Below are 19,772 nucleotides of genomic sequence, written 5' to 3'. Positions count from 1 at the left end.
TAGAAGGCATAATCAGAAACAAATATTCAGAAGTCATCCTCAAATTCTTCATTTTAATCTGGACTTTAAAAAAAAAAAAACAATCCCAGCAAAAGGAACAAAAGACTCACAAAAACATCATTTGAAAAGAAAAACATAAATATGTATGCATGGTTACCAAAGGGAGCACAGACCTCCCTTGGAACTCTCCCTTGGAGCTGTTACGTTTCATGTACCTCAAAGTCTGTCACTGCATTCTATTCAAATTCTTAGATTTTCAAAGTATGTCCATTTCTAAATGAGTTACCTCGTATTCCAGTCCCTTGCTAAGGGGAGTATAAATACTACAGTAAAAGTCCCAGTTTATCAAAATACTACAGATGAAAACTGGAGGTGTCTATAGATATTCAAGTGAGAGTACTACTACATCAGAAGCTAGCAGTATAGGCAAAATGCCTGTGTATAATTCTAGGGCACAAGAGTCAGTAGTTGGAGCAGATTGACTTTCAGTGCTTTCTGTAAGGAGTTATTCCTCGCAAAGATGCAAGTTACATTGCAGCTGGTATGTTCTGTGTGAAGAGAGGAAATTTTACAGACCTGACCATGAAAATACTGCATCTGTTCAGTACAAGTGGCAGATATTGAAGAAATAAATCAATTGGATTGTGTTGATTTAAATCAAAGTGCAAGAAATAAATCATTGTAACACCATAAGTAAATGCTATTCTGGTTACAAATCCCAGTGATTTAGCTTTCTAGGAAGGAACTACATGAATCAAGCTGTATTATGAGAAAAGCATACCAGGCTTTAGGATAACAATGAGTTAATCTGAAGGGTCTTTAATGAGGAGGCTAAACAGTCTGTATGATAAATTGTTGCTCCAGCATAAGAGGGAATGAGCTAGAAACAGCACAAATAAATCCAGGAGGAGTTCAATATGTACAGTGTTCTTAATATTCAAAAAAGAACACTCCTTGTATGCTTTAAAATTGTTTTGTAACTTGTGAAACACTTTCATCCATAATCTGAAAAATGGCTATCTATACATGCATTCATTTTTTTTGGTGAAAGCACATAGATTTGAGCCTTACTTTTTGGTACTCTTCATACATAGATGGCATATGGTGGCAGCATTATTTATTTATAATTCTGGGTACATAATTTGAATTCTGAGCTTGCAGAGTTGTATATCAATGAGCTGCTCTGGCCAACCTCAGGCCAGCACAGTTCCTACTGATTGCAGTTGTAACCATTAAAAAAAGCTGTGACAGGTCACCAGGATAGGAATGCTTATTCCAGACTCCTGTGGCCACATCCATTGCTCCTCCCATCCACTGAAAGACTTTCATTTAACTTAGGTGGATTTTAGATAACAAAGACCAGTAGAAATTATGTTGTATGCACACCTCTATATGCTAAAGGCAAAAACAATTGCATAGCATCAGTTGATAAGTTACTGTTTCTCATTTGACTGAAAGCCTCTCTCTCTCTTTCCCCATCTACCTCACAGAATATGATAATATCTCTATAATTTGTCTAAATCAAATTTAACTAATAAGTTAATTGATACATTTTGAGATGGGACCTATCTGATTACATACTCTGGTCTTCATAACAAGATGTGACTGTAAATCCAGTCATCGCTGGGTCATCAGTGCCATAGAGCAACACCAGTGAGTGCCTTCTAGAGGGACTCAAAGGCTTGACTAAAGATCTGGGGCCATGGTAATCCCCAGCAGACACGTGTTGTGTAACTCTAACTGGCTACAGCACATTAAGAACAAGCATCTTACTTGCACCTGGAGCTGATTCAGCTCAAGGCATTTGTAAAGTCTTCCACTGTCTGAAGTAGAGGATACCAAAACCCTTTTACCAGTGTACATCATTTTAGACTAAGCAGGTAACCTCAAATGAAAAGAACAAGGGAAGATGTGTCTATTTCCTGAAGATAAGAACTAACACACAGCAATCCTAAGTGAAATGGATAAATTAGTACAAACAATGTAAATGCTTGCATGAAGCCAAACTAACATTCACTACTATATCTGAAGGGGAAAAAAGATCCCTCCTTTTTTTGTACATACTACTATTAATGAATATTAAAATATTTAGACATTGAATTCCTATTCCCCCCCATAAGGCATTATAAAGCAATATATATGCAAAATATGAGAACAGAAATAGATTTGCCTACACATCAGCATTTCAAACACTCATTAACGCCAGGACAAACAAAACACTGTGTTCTGGTTCTCTTTACATCATCTGTCATTTGAATACGCAGGGTATAATGAGGCAGAACCTTAATGTTTGCGGGGGAGAAAAGTTGGTTTTTATCTTTCATTTACAACAAACATTAAACAAAGCCCATATGAGGGTTGGAAATTAAGTACCCTGGCAGAAAGCCCGAGGCCTGGATAATCAGGACATCGATCCCGAGGACACAGCTGTCCCTAAGAAGTGACTTTTTGCATAGAGTCACCAGTACATTCTGGTGCTTTCATGGCTGCTCTTAAAACATCTTCTTACTCTATTGTTTGCACAGCTTGGCTTCAGACCAAGATGCTGGGGAGGTCTATTGTTCCTTAAGGACTAATCTGCAGGGATTTGTGTAAATACTTCAGAGCTGGGAAAACTTCATTTCTTGTGCCAGAACACTACAACATTACACAGGCATTCTGTTCTCCCAGTACAACAAGTGTATAGACTGAGGCCAGAGGTGATCACCAATCAGCTATCAATTTAGTCAGCATAGCTTTGGAATTTGCAGTGTTAATGTTCAGATTTGGACAGTACAGCAAAGACAAGATACATTTCACACATACTACCCCTTGACACCACAAACAATTCAGTTTTGCACATGTTCAAGTAACAGCTTTTGCTAAGTGCTTTTCCTAGAATCCAGGGGACTTGATCCCTTCAAGTGCATAGCTACAGTAATTAGTACTTTTATCTAGTTACCAATTATAACTCTGAGAAATCCAGTACAAGAGAGACATGGAGCTGCTGGAGAGCATCCAGTGACAGGGCTTCTTTGGAGCACTTCTATGAGAACTGGGGCTGTTCAACCTGGAGAAGGCTCAGGAGAGGATCTCAATGTCTGTAGACACTTGAAGAGAAGGCGTAAAGAGATAGACTCTTTCCAGCAGTTCCCAGTGTCAGGACCAAAGGCAATGGGAACAAACTGGAGCAGAGCAGGCTCCTTGTGAACCTGGCAGCACTGCTGTGTTGTGCAGGAGATGGAGTACTCAGTACAGATGTAGCTTGCCCAGATAGGCTGTGAGTTCTCCTTCTTGGAGATCTTTAAAAGTCACCTGGATGTGGTTCTGGGCACTCAGTATAGCACCAGTAACTAAGGTTATTTTGCTCTGTATAAGAAAAATAGATGAAGTATGTTTATGAAGAGTGAAATTATCCAGACACTTCATTTCTCAAGTGTCCTAAGTATTTTGACTAATGGCAGGTGGAAAAACTTAAAAAGCAGTAATACAATGTATACTCAATTTCAAGTTACTCTTTGTGAAGAAGTTTCTGATCAGATAAAATGGGATTGGTGATAAAGTATTCTGGAAACACTGACTCTAACCTTAAATGTATACTTTGTGAGAACAAGCACCTGCTAAATAATCCATTTACTGCTGTCCTCATACAAAGTAATTCCCAGAAGATTTCTTTATGATAAAGTACTCTTTTGGAAAGTTATGACATTTTCCTTTTTTTGCATGTATTAGAATAAACTACATCAGGAAAAAAATAACAAAAAAAATAGAGGCTGTTTTATTCCAAGAGAACAATACTAGGATTTAGTTTCCAACTGCAAAAGCAACCAACTGAAGAGAACTGTCTGCAGAATATTATGGTAATTCACAGCAATTTAGTTTTAAAATATGTAATTAAATCACCTTTTCTCGCTTTTCAGAGGTACATGAAGTACTTTATGTGAGGTTCTTTGCTTATTGGATTCCTTTATTGTGTTGTAAGAGGGAAATTTTTAATGCTGCTTCTTGATATCAGGAAAATTTAGAACAGAATAATTAGCCCTATAAAAATTTCAGGTCAGTAATAAATGCATTGGAAAAGTCTCATTTTTCCTTCTCTTCCTTTACCAAGATCTCAAGCAGCATTTAAATGTTTCTGCAGCTTCCCCTGTTTTCTGCATCTTATCTATTTAAGAAACGGATTCTTCATTGAAATCTGAATGCCATCTGAAAGGTTCAGCTACATGTTACCAACTTAGAAGTGCCATTTAGACATTCCCTCTCAGAAGGTGCCAGGCAGATGTATATGAATCTGGAAGTTGAGTATACATATCTACTGCTTTTGATTTGTAACCTTTTCTGCCTACTTGTAAATAGTTAACAAGGTAAGGGGCACCAAAAAAAAAAAAATTATGTCCTTCTACTAAGATTTTCACTGTTCCCTAAGTGCCAGCAGCAGATGGTGTTTAACTGAGGATAGTGTAATTTTTAACTTGCAAGAAAGGCCATATAACAGTACAGTCATCAAAACAACCTGTTTCCCCTAAGAACCATATGAAGTAACAGTCCTGTATTGACAAAATGTGCAGCTGCAGCAGTAGCCAGAGGTGATATTCTTACATGTCAGGGAAGATTCATGAATATAAGGGGCAGCTGTGTTTGGTTGGTGCACTCCCATTTTCCTAGGGGGTTTACACAGAGTAGTAAGATTTTGTCTTGTCTTCAGAACTTTTTTTTTTTAGAACTCATGACAACTTTTACACAGGCCCATGAACTCAGAGGCCAGCCATGACCATTTCTTTCCTGTGCACGCCCTGGAAAGAACAAAAGCCTTTAAATTAACCTGTCTCCATCTCATCTGTGATAAGACACTGGGGAAACTCCAGTCCCCAAGCGTACTTGGTGGGTCAAACCCAGCTAGGTACCACGCACTGAATGATTTCTATCATTCCCACACAAACAGAACTTCAAAGAATTCCAAGGACCTGAGATTTCACTGCCACTACTCCCTCTCTTCCCCCATCACTGGCATCAGTCTTTAACTCCTGTGAAAAAAGTCAAGGTGTGTTCCCCAGAGCAACCTGAGTTCTGCTTTGGGATTACACTTTCAGGGATTGCAGCATAGAAAACTGACAACACCACTTATCTTCACCAGCAATTACAGAACACAGAATCACAGCCGTTAAGCCACCTGCTATTGAAAAGCAAACAGAAAAACCACAACCCTTTCTTATTCCAGTCATTTTCAAAGATTTGCTGAAAGAAGTCTACATTTCCTAAGGTATCATCTTTCCTCTAGCACTACTTCTTCTACATCAGGTTCCACATATAAAACACACCTCATGCCTGAGTATGGCTTGGTGAAATCCGAATTGCCTCTTGGATAGATATTCCCCCATCTGATTCCTTTTGCCCTTCCAGCACTTCAGGCTTTGAGTATTTATTCTTTCAATTTAGAACGCATCTGCCTTAGCCCCTCAATCCACACATCCCCAAAGGCCATTTTCACTGACAAATTCAGTTCTAATGACATTTTATGTACTCTTTGAATGCTGAATTGCACCAGTTAGAATTCATGAATGCTCTGCTGGCAGAGTTTTAGCCCATCTCTTTATGGCCAGAAAATGCTTGCATTATTTAAAAAAAGCATAAAAACATGCCCACTAGTACTTATCTTTCCCCAGAAAAACAATCTTTGCTGGCAAAGACAGTACAATATTCCAATTGATTTCTACACTGATTCCCTTGCATTGGGAGTGGCTAAGGGACTCCTTTTTCCCGTTAAGTGTACCTACTGCCAGGACAGAACTGAAGAGGGAAGAGGTGATTCAGTAACAGCAAAGACGGGCCAAGAAAGAGTGCAGGAAGAGGAAATCTTTGCACTCAGATGCACAGGTGACTCAGCCCCATAAGTATTTGAATACTATATTTCTAGTTCCCAAAGTATTTTTTTTTCCAGGATATGGGCTACACACAAACACTGAGGCAGAGCTGTCTGGATGTAGGCATGTAAGCTCTGGAGAAGTATGTGGGTGTGAAAGCCATCCCTGCAACAGCACTCCTCAGGCAACTCTCATTGGAAAGGGCTCATTTGCACCCAATGGCCCCTGCTCACAGGAGTCACAACAACCAGAAATAGACTGTAGTTAGAGCAGAAGATAAAAATGCCAACATCTGATTAGCATAACAAGGCCACTGAAATATTCACGGCTAATTAGTACAGATTCTAGATGGCAGTAAGAATACTGTCAAACAGCCAAAGAAAAAGCATCCTAGCTTAAAATAATCTTGCTTTTTTTTTTTTTTCTCTCCCTAAACTCTGAAAGAAGCAACATGATTTGCAAAGACTTGTGTTAATGTGAAAAGGAGGGGATGGAAGTACACGTTATTTCTCTGGAAACTTCAAAAAATTTCATTCTCTTTTTCTCTGCATCTCTTCCACAGATGAATGAGGCCTTGCATGAATAAGAATCAGATCCCTGGTTGTTCACTTGCTGTGCAGCATCTCAGTACCCCTCCTGCTGACTCCGGTAATATACACCACTTAATGGCAACCGGGACTCAACACTAAGTGAATGGTCCATTCAGTGGCCTTTATAATGGTATGGTTTTGTCAAAAATCTGTAGCTGCTTAAATATGTAAATTGAAAGCCTGTTTTAATAAAAGCAATCTCTTATTCCAGCCATTTAAGGCCACAACCACAAAGACTCACATGCCATAATTAGAATGTGTTCTCTAAGAACTTCAAATATAACTGGGTCAAACAAAGGGCAAGTTTGTGGTCTGCTTGGGATAAAGCTTAACATGAGCTTGTTTATGCCAGGCTGTAGAATGAATGGAGTGCAATATGACAAAACAACAATGGTACTGTTTTCACTTGGCTAGAACCTGACAATACAGCTACTGAAGAACTTGGGATGGTGGAGCTGATAACATAGCTCAACTTAATAAATCCTATTGTATTATATATGTCAGGACTCCTTCCAGTGAGCTATCATATCTTCCTAATCCCCAAGAAAAGGCAGTAGAGTACTATACGCCTATATACATATGTATGCACACTCCACATATGTGTATCTACACTCTTACAAGCAGCACAAGATGCCACTTAACGCTTGTGGAAGCTTTCCTCCTCTCAGCCCTCCTCCTGGCTCATTGCTCCAGCTATCCGTCAAATGCCACTTTTACACCACTTATTTAAATATGTGAACTATGTTTTGGATGTAAATATATTTAGATTCTGTAATCCTAAGTATTTTAGCTCTCTGTCAACTGCTCTTCCACTGATACATACACAGAAATTCATGTTTAAAGGTTGTTTCCTCACTACCTTTAACATTCAGAACAGCTTCTAGCCCTTACTAGGAACTTGTTAACATGTGATAGGTAGTCACAACATGCTAAGCAGTAAATACATCATGCTTAAGGGATTTTTTTCTTCATTCATAGGTATAACTAAAGGTAGTAAAATCAAATTCCATAACATTTTGGAAAAAAAGAGGAGAAAAAAATATGAGTATGACATTTTCAGCTGAGACATATTTTAAAGAGGCATACACAGAACACCAACACTATTTGGATAGAGCAAATTCTCAGCTACAAAACATTTTTCAACACAGTCACCAGCACTAGCAATGAAAAAGCCTTCATGTCATGCTGGTAAACATCTGGATCAGTGGAGATGACCCACTGTCACTTTTGCCACTGCAGAAACATGCTACCCACCACCTCACTGTGCTCACATCCTCTTTGGCCTCCATAAACATTCAACAAGCATCAGTGAATGTCAGTGGATGCACATTTGCCCCTCCCACCCCATCCCCCAGTGAAGGAATTCAATGTCACACCTTCTCTTCACCCACCCTTCCATGTCAGATGCCATTTTGTCAGACTGCCCCTCAGCTGCCATCTGTCACACAGCAACAATGCAAAATGGAATATTGATGGAAAGGCTCAGCTTATTCTACTGCCATACCATCAACATCTGCTGCTGACAACATGGGCCATTAGAATAAAACAAGAAGCATTACTTTCAGAGTAGCCCTCATAGTTGATCTGAGGTTGGATGCCAGATTTCCCATATGAGGCAGGAAAAATTAATTTCCCATGAAGAAAGAAGAGAAAGGTGTTGGTGGTAAAAAAAAAAAAAGATGTGGACTCTGATTTGTGCAGGAGCAAGAATTGGTCATGAGTCATGACAACTACAGTTTTGTTATACTTCACATAAACTTTTGAAAGACATCAACTGTTGCTGAAATATTTTTGCTGGTGTGTCATTAAAGTATTAGGAGCAAAACCAGATCTGGGCAGAAACACTGAAACTACTCACAGATTAATTTGCCGTGCTAAATTTTAGAAGAAAGGAGTAAGAGGAGAATACTTTTAAACAACAAGTTTTAAAAGCCCCATACGCTGTTGCATTTATTCTTGAAATATTACAGCTGAATTTCTGATAGCAGTAGAAGATAACAGGTATAAATAGATATTAATATATTTCTTAAGGGAAATAACTATTAAAAAAAGGAACTAAAAAACAAAATCCTCCTTCAAGGAGAGAAAAGTGTACCAAAACAGGAACATTTCTAGGGAACAATCTTGTAATAGCAAGACAAAAATGACATTGACTGGATAAAGACACGTCTGCCAATCACAAAAAATATCTAGGTTAGTAAAAACACTGGGCACAGAGGGACTGCTTATTTTTTGTCAGTTTGTAAGGAATGACTTGAAGATTAGGATAGTAGCATCTGATATTCTAACACTTCTGCAGTCTGCCTTCTTTTGTTAGAAAATGTGAACAAAGCCTGCTCACATAACTGGCCAGCACAGAAAACAGCCTTTTGAATAGGAAGCCAAGAGAGTCACAGAAGTGGTCACTGTGCTCCTCGTTTAAGATCCAATGGGTCAGGAAAGTTGTAAGAGTCAGGAGAGCTGGGTAGGTCATCATGGATGCTGGGAGCTGGCAGGGTGCCGAAACACCTTGCCGAAAGCCACTGCAATTCCCCAGAGCTCCAGCTGGATGGTGAATCAAGAACAGCACTAATTGCTGCTCAGGACGGAACATGACAGAAATGTCTACATAACAGCGTTTAACTTCCTTTTAACTTCCTTCTTTCCCCCCCCCCAGTAGAGGGGCTATTAAAAAGATGTTTTGTACCTCACTGAAAGTTCAACTCCACACCAGATTTTCAGCTGTTTTCTGTTCGATTAGGGTTATTAAAATCACCTCAACACAAGTTAAGATGACTTACAGAATACATAAGTTTAAGTTCAGCAGAGAAAAAAAAAAGCTGCTTTTTCTTTGTGAGCCTTATGTATTTGATACTAAGAAAAGACAGCATATCCCACTCAAATATTCCCTGTTGCAATGCCACATGGGAATCTGGCACTGGAAGCTGGAGCTGGCAGTAGGCAAAAGCCCTGATTTGTAGTGTGAAAGGCTAAATAATACTCCAAAATAACTGTCAATCACTGATGGAGATGGAAACATTTCAGCAAAATGAAGTCTAAGTAGCACATCTGAATAAGTTTTTGTGGCAGCATAATCTGCAGATTTCAGCTGTGATTACAATATAAGACTATTAAAGACTAAAAAGTAGAGAGAATAAAGCTCAGAATAAATCAGAATCATAAAGCCACTATCAGCAAGAGGAGAGAAAGTGTTCACAATAGAAACTGGTGAGAGCTGCATGCTGCTGAATTTATTTCAGCAGTCGATGAGAGTTTGGTCTGGCTGAGAAGTTGAACCCCTAACTGGCTGTTTCTAGACAGATGCTGAAATTCCTTATGAAGTTAATGCAAGATGGGACATCAGTGTTTCTGACAATCTAACTGAACAGGAATACAACTTTCGTCTTTGTTTCTCCAACATTCAACATTTAGACATTGCCACAAAAACACTTAGATATTACTGAGGAAAGATGTCATCTCTACAGGCTGTGACTGTTTGGTGTTGTTATATAGGACAAACATAAGACCCACTCCTCGCTTCTTCCTCTGAACACTACTGTATTTTCAATATTAGGTTAGACACTAAAAATACTGAAGATATTTTGTTTATAAATCGAGCACAATCAATTTGTTGGACTCCTTTCTCCGTCATTACAGACAAGAGATTATTTTCACCTCAGCAACTACTTTGAGGGACAAGACCGAACTTATCCTGACTGCCCCTTATGAATCAGACAGCCATACACAGCATATTGATTTTTACTTATAGTGTGGAAGGCACAAGTTCTTTCAAGTCCACTCCTAAAATAAACCTTTTGAGACCTCAGCTGTCTCTTGCCTCCCACTCAATGGGGTCTCAGTCAATGACAGTGGCTTCTGGGCAGTTTATGATGAGAACAAAAATAAAAAAACAGAACTTGCTGCACAGGCCCTGAGAAACATAAGACAGAAGGAAGAAGCAGTGGTCCAGATTAAAACCTGATGGATAGAAATGCAGCAATGATGTTTGCACAGATGTCTCCCAGAGGAGCTTGTCTCTGGTTTCTCACTGTTAAGGGTGTGATGAATGACAAGGAAGGAACACAGACTGTGCTTTAGATTCAGCAAGGAGAGGATGCAAACTTGCTTTAAAATAAAAGCAAAACCTAAAAATGTGCTTTCCTCAGCAAAAAGTGATAACTAAATTAAACCTCCCACTGAGAACAGCTCTAAATAGAGGGAAGGGAACTGTAAACGAAGTGGGCTCTTGCAATTATATTCACATCTGATGGCTATTGTTGAATCTCTAAAGATTTCTAAGAAAATAGACAGAAACAGATTCTGTTATAGACAAAGGCAGCTGGAAGATAATGCAGCACAATTTGACACAATTTAAACTGCCTTGCTGGGTTTCTTAATGAGCTACGGTCACTAACCATGTGAAGATATATGCAAAACAAAGAAAATAACTTGAAAAGAACTCCTCGTTATAATTCACAGCAATAAAAACATATCTGTATAAAATTGCATGAAGTAAACAGTCAAGATTCAGGGAAAGCCAATATATGTATTGGGAAGTGTTCTTATTACCACACAGTTTCAGACTCTCATCCTCCATGCTGATAGTCCAATTCCCTCTCCTGCACACCATGAAGACATAAAGCCTTCTGTGCAGCCACCTGCAGCATCTTTTGCTTTTTCCACATTTAAGGACATAATGCACTGCTGACTTTGACCAACGGTGCAACTAGCCCAGTAATGGCCATAGAAGCTCCTCATGGCAGCCTGTGAGACTTGACAATGCTAGCATCTTTTTAGATACTTCTTGGCCATAAGGTGTCTAATCCTTTTTCAACCTGCAGACATCTCTAGCACGTTTACTGGTGACACAACCCAGAGCTCAGCACCTGCCTTCAGAGCAGCCCTGTACAGCTGCTTTCAACTGATCTGTTTGTTTCAGCCGTACCTCTGTCAATGATATTTGGTAGCTGCCAGCGCTGCATTTGGAATGCTTGGCACCTTCATGGTTCTGTAAAATCTCTGCCAACACACCCCTGAGCTTTCTCCTCCCCTAACTGAGGAGGGGCTTCCCAGTATTTTGCTTTAGAAAAAAAAGTTTTCATTAATCAAATACTATTTGTCAAAACTGGCAGCAGTTATACAGCAATGAGAGTCCTTGGAAACTACAGCAGTCAGCACTGTGAAGTGGCATTTATCAACAAGAATTACTATATTTCTATCCCTCTGCTTAGGCAAAGAAAATAAATGAGACAATAGTTGGCAAACCAAATCCTTATGATGCATTTCAATCCACCAGCAAGCGAGTGTTTATTTTGGCATGACTTGGCTGCACAGCACAAGTGAAACTTTCTCTAGTGTGCAGCAGTTGGTAATTTATCTATCATCAAAGGTATTTATAGAGCACTAGTTACCAGAGTATTCCGGCTCTCTCTACTGAGATGTTAGAAGAGAGGGAATAAGGCTTGTTACAGGAATTTATAAAGTGTGTTTTCTCTGGTAAGAAGCAGATTTTATAAAGCTTCTTTTGGAAAGGAAACATGAGAAAGGATGAAAACATGATTAAAGGAAAAGTCACAGCCTGGATGCACAGACAAGTAAAGAAGAGACCTAAACTGAACAAAAATTATTCTTTATGAAGTAAAAAATGTAAATATAGTTCAGAAACCTAGAAATGCTTTGATAGGCAGAGAAATTATCTTTCATATTATTTCAGTTATTTCACAACTGCTCCAGATTGCTACTTCCCTGACTAACGCACCAAGGCTCCAACAAACAAAGAGCACATATATTAAAAAGTTTTCCTGCTCAGCCAAACCATGGCTTCAGCAGCAGTGCTGCTTATAAGACAGATTTTCCTACAACCATGATGCAGGATAAGGTTAAAGGGATTGAAGTCCAGTGAGGGACACGAAGAGTTTTTACAGTTCCCCCTTTGGATGCCTTCTACCTATCATCCCTATATTCACTTGCTTGGGAAGATCTGAAGAAGAAACAAGCCTGTCAGATTGCACAGGGCTGGAAGAACTCTGCTTTTAGATTTCTTATCTTCAAGGCTCAACAAGTCAAGTGAAGAAATGGGTGCCTTTCTATCTTATGCTGTGATTTGTACACTATAAAACACTACTCTGAGTTCAAACAGACATTAGCAAAAATGATTTGAAGGCTAGGGGATGAGTGGTGCTGGGAGGAAGGACCCAAACATCCAAGGAAGGGATAGTGAAAGACAGCACTATATGAATTTGTAAATCCAACTACAAGAGGCAGAAGCATTTAGCTATCTTTACTGGGAAGCTTCCCATAGTAAATCAGCTATGGTCTTCCTGCTACTCAAGGACCGCCTCATAGATCTTTGGTACAATGCTTTGATATAATCTTCTGGTTTCCAGAGGAGTAGCAGCAAAGGAAAGCAACATAGCAGGTTATATCTCAGCTAAGTGTAAATGAATTTTCATGGGCAGAAGTATAGAGAAAAGAGCATATGTACCCTTATTTCTTATTCAGGTGAGATGCTCAAAAGCCCAACACTGACAACAGGGGGCATCTGACTTTCTTATAAATGCTAACGTATAACACTCAACCTAAACGTTGGGTTAGCACTAGCTTTCCTAAAAACAGACAAGCAAAAACAAACAGACAAGTGTAACAAGTGGCACTTGATTTGAAAAAAACTGAATATTTAAACTGCTTGCTCTAAAGACATTTCCTCACACATGATCTTTGTTAATAGAAATCATAAAATAAATGGAAGTTATGTTTGGCCTTAGTGCTGCTCAGACACTTCCCATGATTTCCTTCTTTTACTTACAAAAATTTTATGTGGGAAAAAAAAAAAAGGAATAACTGACTTAGAAATCCCCCACAGGAAACACTGCAAGTGCAGCTCTTGAAACTGAGTCAGAAAGGACCAAGAAGGGCAGTGCTAATCCTGAGATTAAAAGAAATGAGTTATGAGAACAAGTTAGAAAACTATGTTCATAAGGAGAGATTTAATAGAAATGACCAAAATCATAAATAACTGAGATAAGAGAAGCCTCCTTTTTAGCTCCAGTGCAGAAGATTGGATAAGGAGCATCAAAATTGAAGTTAAAGAAAAATAAATCTGAAGTAAGCATTAAAAAACCACTTTCCATCTCTGATAGCAGTAAGCAGGTGAAGTGACCTGCTGCTCAAAGATGTGAGGTGCTGACCTTGGGATTACTGGGGAAGGAAACTGGAGTGGGAAATGCTGTAAAAATAAGCGAACTGCACTGAATGCAAAAGCTGTTATTTGTTGGTTCCCTATGTGTTCTGCTTTTACAAATGTTTCTCCTTCTAATACCACACACCCACACTCATAAATCCAACGTTCTACACTGAGTTTTTTTTGAAAGTGTAAAAGCATTAAGTATTTATTAGATCAAGAAAGTGACAGGCTTCTGTAAGAACCAAAGATCTAAGTAACCTTTCATTTAGGATGCAGCATCTAAGCATCCTTCTGGTGCTTTAGATGCATGAGGAAACAGATACTGCTGATGTCTGAATACATATACATGTCATCATGCTTGCTGAACAGGAATCATAACTGAATGTTTAGAAATAAACCAATACTTTCATCTCCTTTTATGTTCATGTTAAGGTTTCCTTTATGCTGAGAACAGCATATGACAACTTCTGTACTGTCAGCATTAGATATAAGACTGGAAATCTCATGCATTAGCACCTGTTGGGTGCACTGGGAGCCTCACACATCCTGTATGAAGGCCCAGGTAATTCTCCTCCTTCCATATCATGAAGGTAGGTTTGCAATCCTACTGAAAAAGGAACTGCAATAAAGCCACATAAAATCAGTGATTTCCTTGGATTTTGGACCAGAGTGTTTTCTCAAGCAAAAGCTTATTTCCCTCCCCCCTTTTCCTCTACTTTTCCTTTATTGCATTGCAGTGATAAACAGCTTAGCATTTGAAGTAGAACAAAAGGACCTGAGCAACAGGGGAAGGAGCAAGCCAGAACCAGAGCCACAACTGGGATAACCCTCATGGAGCCTAGCATGATGGGGGTGAAGCATATATGGAAACAGAAAGTCTATCATTGAGCTCTAATTATACAAGTCTCTGTTCTGCTCACAAAGAAGCAAAATTGCTTCTGACAAATCCTTGGCAATAGCAGATAAAGTATTCACAGGCAGGCCAACAGTCACTTACAGAAAGAAGAATGGCACTCACCCCACTGGCAGAAGCGCTCTCTGGTAACACAGCATTCCTCCCCAGAAAGCAGCTAAGGCCCAAGAGATGCCTTCCCTTCCATGGCTGCCCTTATACAAGCATCGGGTGGCTCCACTCTGAGTCCAACCCTTCTGGCCAGGGAGCACAGCTGCTAACAATGTGCCTGTGCTCCTTGGGCCAGCCACACCCCTTCACCAGGTGCTCAATCACCAGTTCAAGCCCTGACCTAACAGCTACCCTACAACCTCCATTACACTGCATCTGGGATTTCAACCATAACTTGGTGAAGGGGAATCTCAGAAACACCGAGGCTGGTTTCCCAAACATACATGATTCTCATTGTGTAGATAAAGTAGTTTGAAGGCTGAAATGGAGATGAAGGTCCTGAACAGATGTGATATAAGCAGTCCGTGCTCCTGAACACTTGCTATGCTTAGATCAAATCACACATGTACACTTTAACGGAATGTAAGAATAGAAATGTATGCTATGTCTGCCTTAGTGAAATACTTTCTTCATAATCTTTTAAGTTATCGTCTATTGCAATGCAGTTTTCCACTATAGTAAGAGGATTGAATTTTGACGTTGCAGAGAAACTGAATAGGAGCTACTTATATAAGTTTTTCTCATCAGTAGGATTCAAAGAATTAACCAGTCCACTGGTGTAATATGCACCAGATGGCCAGCAAACACACAGCATCACAGAACGGCCAGAGTTGGAAGGGACCTCAAGGATCGTGAATCTCCAACCCCCTGCCACATGCAGGGCCACCAACCTGCACATTCAATGCTAGACCAGGCTGCCCAGGGCCCCATCCGATCTGGCCTTGAACACCTTTGCCTTTAACATCTTTGATTTTCAGAACAGTTTTTCTCTCACAATTGACTTATGCATTAGCTTTTGAAAATGAAATGTGTGTTGAGACTGATCTCATAATTCCCAAGCAATCTTGGCTAGAGGCTTTTAAGAAAAGCATTTTGGGGGGATTTTCCCTTTTACTAAAACTGCAAAGATTACTTGCCTAATCTGCTTTGAATTGTTCAGGCAGAGAGTGAGAATTTTGTCACCAGGGGAAGCACTGCTAGGAGCTGCTCCACCACAGCACCGCCCTTGCCATTTTTCCATGCTCCATCCCACCAGCACCATCCAGGCATCTTGATGCTCTTCACAAAGACAAGGCAAGCCACTTTTCCTTATGAGACATGTCTACATGTTGCAGAAACTAAAATAAGTGTCTGTCAGCCAAGAGCGCTCATATACACTGATGGGATTAAAGCATGGTCATGATTTCCTTACATGTGTCAACATGAACCATTCCTCAAGAAACAGCATGAACAAACTCAGTCCAATAACAGGCAGAACTGTTGTAATGCAATTCTTCAAGCACTGAATTTTTAAATAGGGGAACTTCTAAAGATTTTCTAATTGTCTGAAGTTTTTTTTTTTAGTTTTTTTTTCTTTTTTGGGGGGAAAGAGGCTATATACGTGCTATTATGGAGATGATTTATTAAAACTGGCTCCCTGTCTCTGGCATCATTGCAATAATAAACAAATAAACATAGGTAAGAGTATAAGAGATGACAGAGGCAATCAGAACAACTTCTGCTGTGGATGCTGGCAAACACCATGTAAGTATTTATTTTCCATTTGTTTCTTTCACAGTGACCTTAAAAAGTTTGAAATGCATTTAGTCAAAGTCATCAGACTGACCTAGGAATAAGCAAGAGTTTTAAAGCAAGATTAAATCAGCCATATCCCAAACAAGAGACAGATTTGTACTTAGGTTTGGGGTTACTCTGCATTCCTTTCTAATTATACATCCAAAAATGATGCCTTTTTCAACAAATGTCTATCCAAAGCCTTGATTTAATTATGCAGATAAAAAAATGGTTCGGAAGCAGAGTCATTCTGTTTATCCTTTGATCCACTATTAGAAGGATCTTTATATACAGTACTTTGATCATATATTTGAAATTAAATTCAGGACACATGGCATCTGAAAAAAGATTTCCATTGTATTTTCTTGAATCAGTCAAGATATCATCTATTAAATTTTTTCTCCCATATAAAAGATTTTAAGACCCATTTATTGAGAGTAAGTCGGAGAGTTTCTGCAGTTAGCATTAAGGAAAAGGTGAGGTATCAAGCCCAAGATGCTGGCTCAGCACTTGCTGGGACTCTGAATGACTCCTCAGAGATGCCTTTATCCTCCCACATGCAGAAACACTCATGAATTTGTGCTGCCATTCACTGTCCTCATCACTCTTTGGGAGCAATGTGTAAAGGAGGAAAAGTGCTGATCTGTGAGTATGACCTTGTACAGAAAGGAATGATGTGGGGCAGCATCCTGCTCATTCTGCTGACTGCATTTTAGGGGGAAAATGGCTGGCATGCTCCCATTTTTCATAGGGAGACTTCTGTTTAAAGAGTGACATATGAGACATGAAAGAGTGCATGTCTACTCTTTGTGGTCTCCAAAAGAGAATTACTGGCCCACAGTTGCCGAAGTCATTATTATTCAGGTTTTTTTTTTAATTACCTTGACTTCTTTTTTTTTTTTTTTTAATTAATAAATATTTGGCATTTGCCAGTCCCTTAGGGTATAGTGTGAAAGACGGCCAATTTACTGGGAATACACGTAAAGGTTGGATTAGCACAATCCAGAAAATTGGTGGCTTTCCTTACCTCAAATTAAATGGTTTGACAAACACATCTTCTCTTGACTTCTTCAGTCTCTTACAGTGACTTCTTCAGTTCTTCCTTCCATAATCAAAAAGACTGAGGAAGCCTCTTCCCAGCATCTTCTGGTGAAAATGGAGGCGAGGAAATCAGCTGGTTCCTGTATAGGGGTCACATCCACTCTGACTTCAGTTCACCCTCAGATGAGGCTGATCCCATCCTTCTTTCATTTCTGATTCCAATTTTGAGAAAAAGAGCTGTCCGCTGAAGTGAATAAGAGAAACTGTAGCAAACTCTTTTTGCAGTTCTTAAGATTTGCAGGTTTTGCTATCATGCCAAGGTATTTAAAAAAAAGTAAAGAAAATTACTCTCAGCATAGAGAACATAGTTATTACATACTATTGCATGAGATCTATTTTAGAGGAAACTAAGAATGCTTTAATTATGCTTTGATTTGATGACCCTCACTAAAGTGTCAGCTGAATTTATTGATTGTGCATTGAGATTTGCAGACAGTGAAATGCATATTGTTAGCAGTGCAGTCTCTAAACAACCCCTTCTCCTTGCTATTTGATGTCCGTGGAAAGGTTTGCATCCTGCTTTCTGGCTCCTCGGTGACTGTTGATGGCCATCTGGTTCTGATCAAAACCCACAAGTGTACAAGACACAGACCTTCCTCTCCTGTTTCACATTTTCTGAGCTTGTTTTCATCTTCAGCTCTCTTCGGAGCGATTCCAATGAAGACTGGATGCTTCCAGTCTTCAGGATGTTTCCCAAAGGAAGGATTGTGCCCTCAAAGAGTCATCTATACCCATAGTACTTCATTACTTGCACTGAAATGGTGACAGGAATAAAAAGAGCATTAGGCCATCCCTGTGTGGGTGCACCTCTAGTGGTACTTTAAAATTGAAAGCTTAAGTAAGAATAAATCAAATATAAATCTTGATGGATGGTTACTAATATTTTCTTTTACCATCTGTAAGAAACTACTTGGAGCACTTCTCTCAGTGGCTTCCTTCTTTTTTTTTTTCTTTTCTCTGAAAAATGAGCAGAAGTCTTCCTGTATATCCACAGCAGTAAATTACAGGCACATACATATGTAATTAGCAGTGACTTAAGTGTAGACGGATATGGATACATATTCTCATATGTGCCTATTTTCAGTGGGTTATTAGCTTACTCTAATAGCACTATTTTAGAAAGAGCATATATATAGAATGTTGTCAATTCTAATGTATTTATCTGACTAGTATAGTTGTACATAATAATGTAATTGGGGTAAATATACTTAGTACTTGCAATATGTAGCAATATGGCAACACGATATTCAGAAATGTCAGCACATGGTGGTGGCACATAAATGCCAGCTGAAATGCAGCAATCACAGAAATTCTTCTTTGTTCCAGCTCACACAGGAAATTCCCATTTGCTATCTGCATTGCATCTTCAACCTCACCGTCACTGGCTTGCTTATATTCATGTGTGCATTTCTTTCATACCCACTGGCACGTCTGTGTTTCATTACTAATTTTTTCCTCTGTCAGGAAGAAAGGCATCAGCAATGTGCCAGCATTTCTGATCTTACCAACCACACTCCTTCCCAGAAAGCCCTTCATTTTCCAGGCATTTCTGTTCAATTTCTGGATGACAATCCAGCAAGTGATGACAAACAATGAGTGATTTCCCATCTTCATCTCAACCCACCAGCTGTCTCATTCATGGTATTTTCATATTTTCTCCCCACACTTCACTGGGAATGGGAAGGTGAGTGAGCAGCTGGGTGGGACTTGGGCTGTTAGCCAAGGCTGACCGACCACAAAACGTCTTTGCTTGAGTAACAGTAGTTTGCATCTCCCAGGTCTGAGGGACTTTCTTTCCATCAAGCCCAATATTTCAGAAAGGAGTCCCAAGCACAGACCGACCTCTCCTCTTCTTCTGTTCAAGTTCAGACAAGCATTTCAGTCAAACACTGAGATGTGTTTTAAGTCTTAACAGAGTTGTTATTAAGAAAAGCACCTGAGCAGGACTGGGGCATTAGTGATTAGACACCTTCATTTTCACGCTGATTCAATTTTCTCTCTGGTGGCTGCTGGAAAGCCTCCAGAAGTGTGCCACATTACCTAATTTTTTTCCTCAGAGGCCTAAATCCAGCCATGTCTTCAGCCAACACAGCACACTCCATCTCAGCACATAATCCTCATCCAAGCTTTGCAAAAATTTCAGACTTACATAAGGCAGAGCTTGTTCTTTTCCCATCAGATAGCATAGTACCATACTTTGAGAAATTGTAACTCGTGAGCCCCAAAATATTCACCTTCCGAATTCCCATTTGAAATATATTTCCTAATTCCAGTCTAAAGATGTCAGTTCAGAGCACTGCCACACGACCCTTCCAGATCCAGTTGAGGTATCTGTGAAGTGAGGCAGAAGGCAGACAGGCTCAGGAAGAAACAGCAGTGAGACATAATTAATCATTGAATAG

At 39.5% G+C, this 19,772-nt stretch overlaps 1 long non-coding RNA gene across 1 annotated transcript in view; it reads right to left on the bottom strand.

Annotated features, from left to right (window-relative positions):
* LOC116240709 (uncharacterized) overlaps nt 1-14,710 on the bottom strand; it is a 31,194-nt gene extending 16,484 nt beyond the window's left edge. Inside the window, exon 1 of the long non-coding RNA XR_004169381.2 lies at nt 14,611-14,710. This is a non-coding gene — a long non-coding RNA (uncharacterized LOC116240709). The remainder of the gene's footprint in view (nt 1-14,610) is intronic.
* Nucleotides 14,711-19,772: the final 5,062 nt, after the last annotated feature.

The sequence above is a fragment of the Phasianus colchicus genome, chromosome 2 (assembly GCF_987193195.1).
Source record: "Phasianus colchicus chromosome 2, bPhaCol1.hap1.1, whole genome shotgun sequence".
Taxonomy (NCBI): domain Eukaryota; kingdom Metazoa; phylum Chordata; class Aves; order Galliformes; family Phasianidae; genus Phasianus; species Phasianus colchicus.
This window is presented reverse-complemented; position numbering and strand designations above follow the sequence as displayed.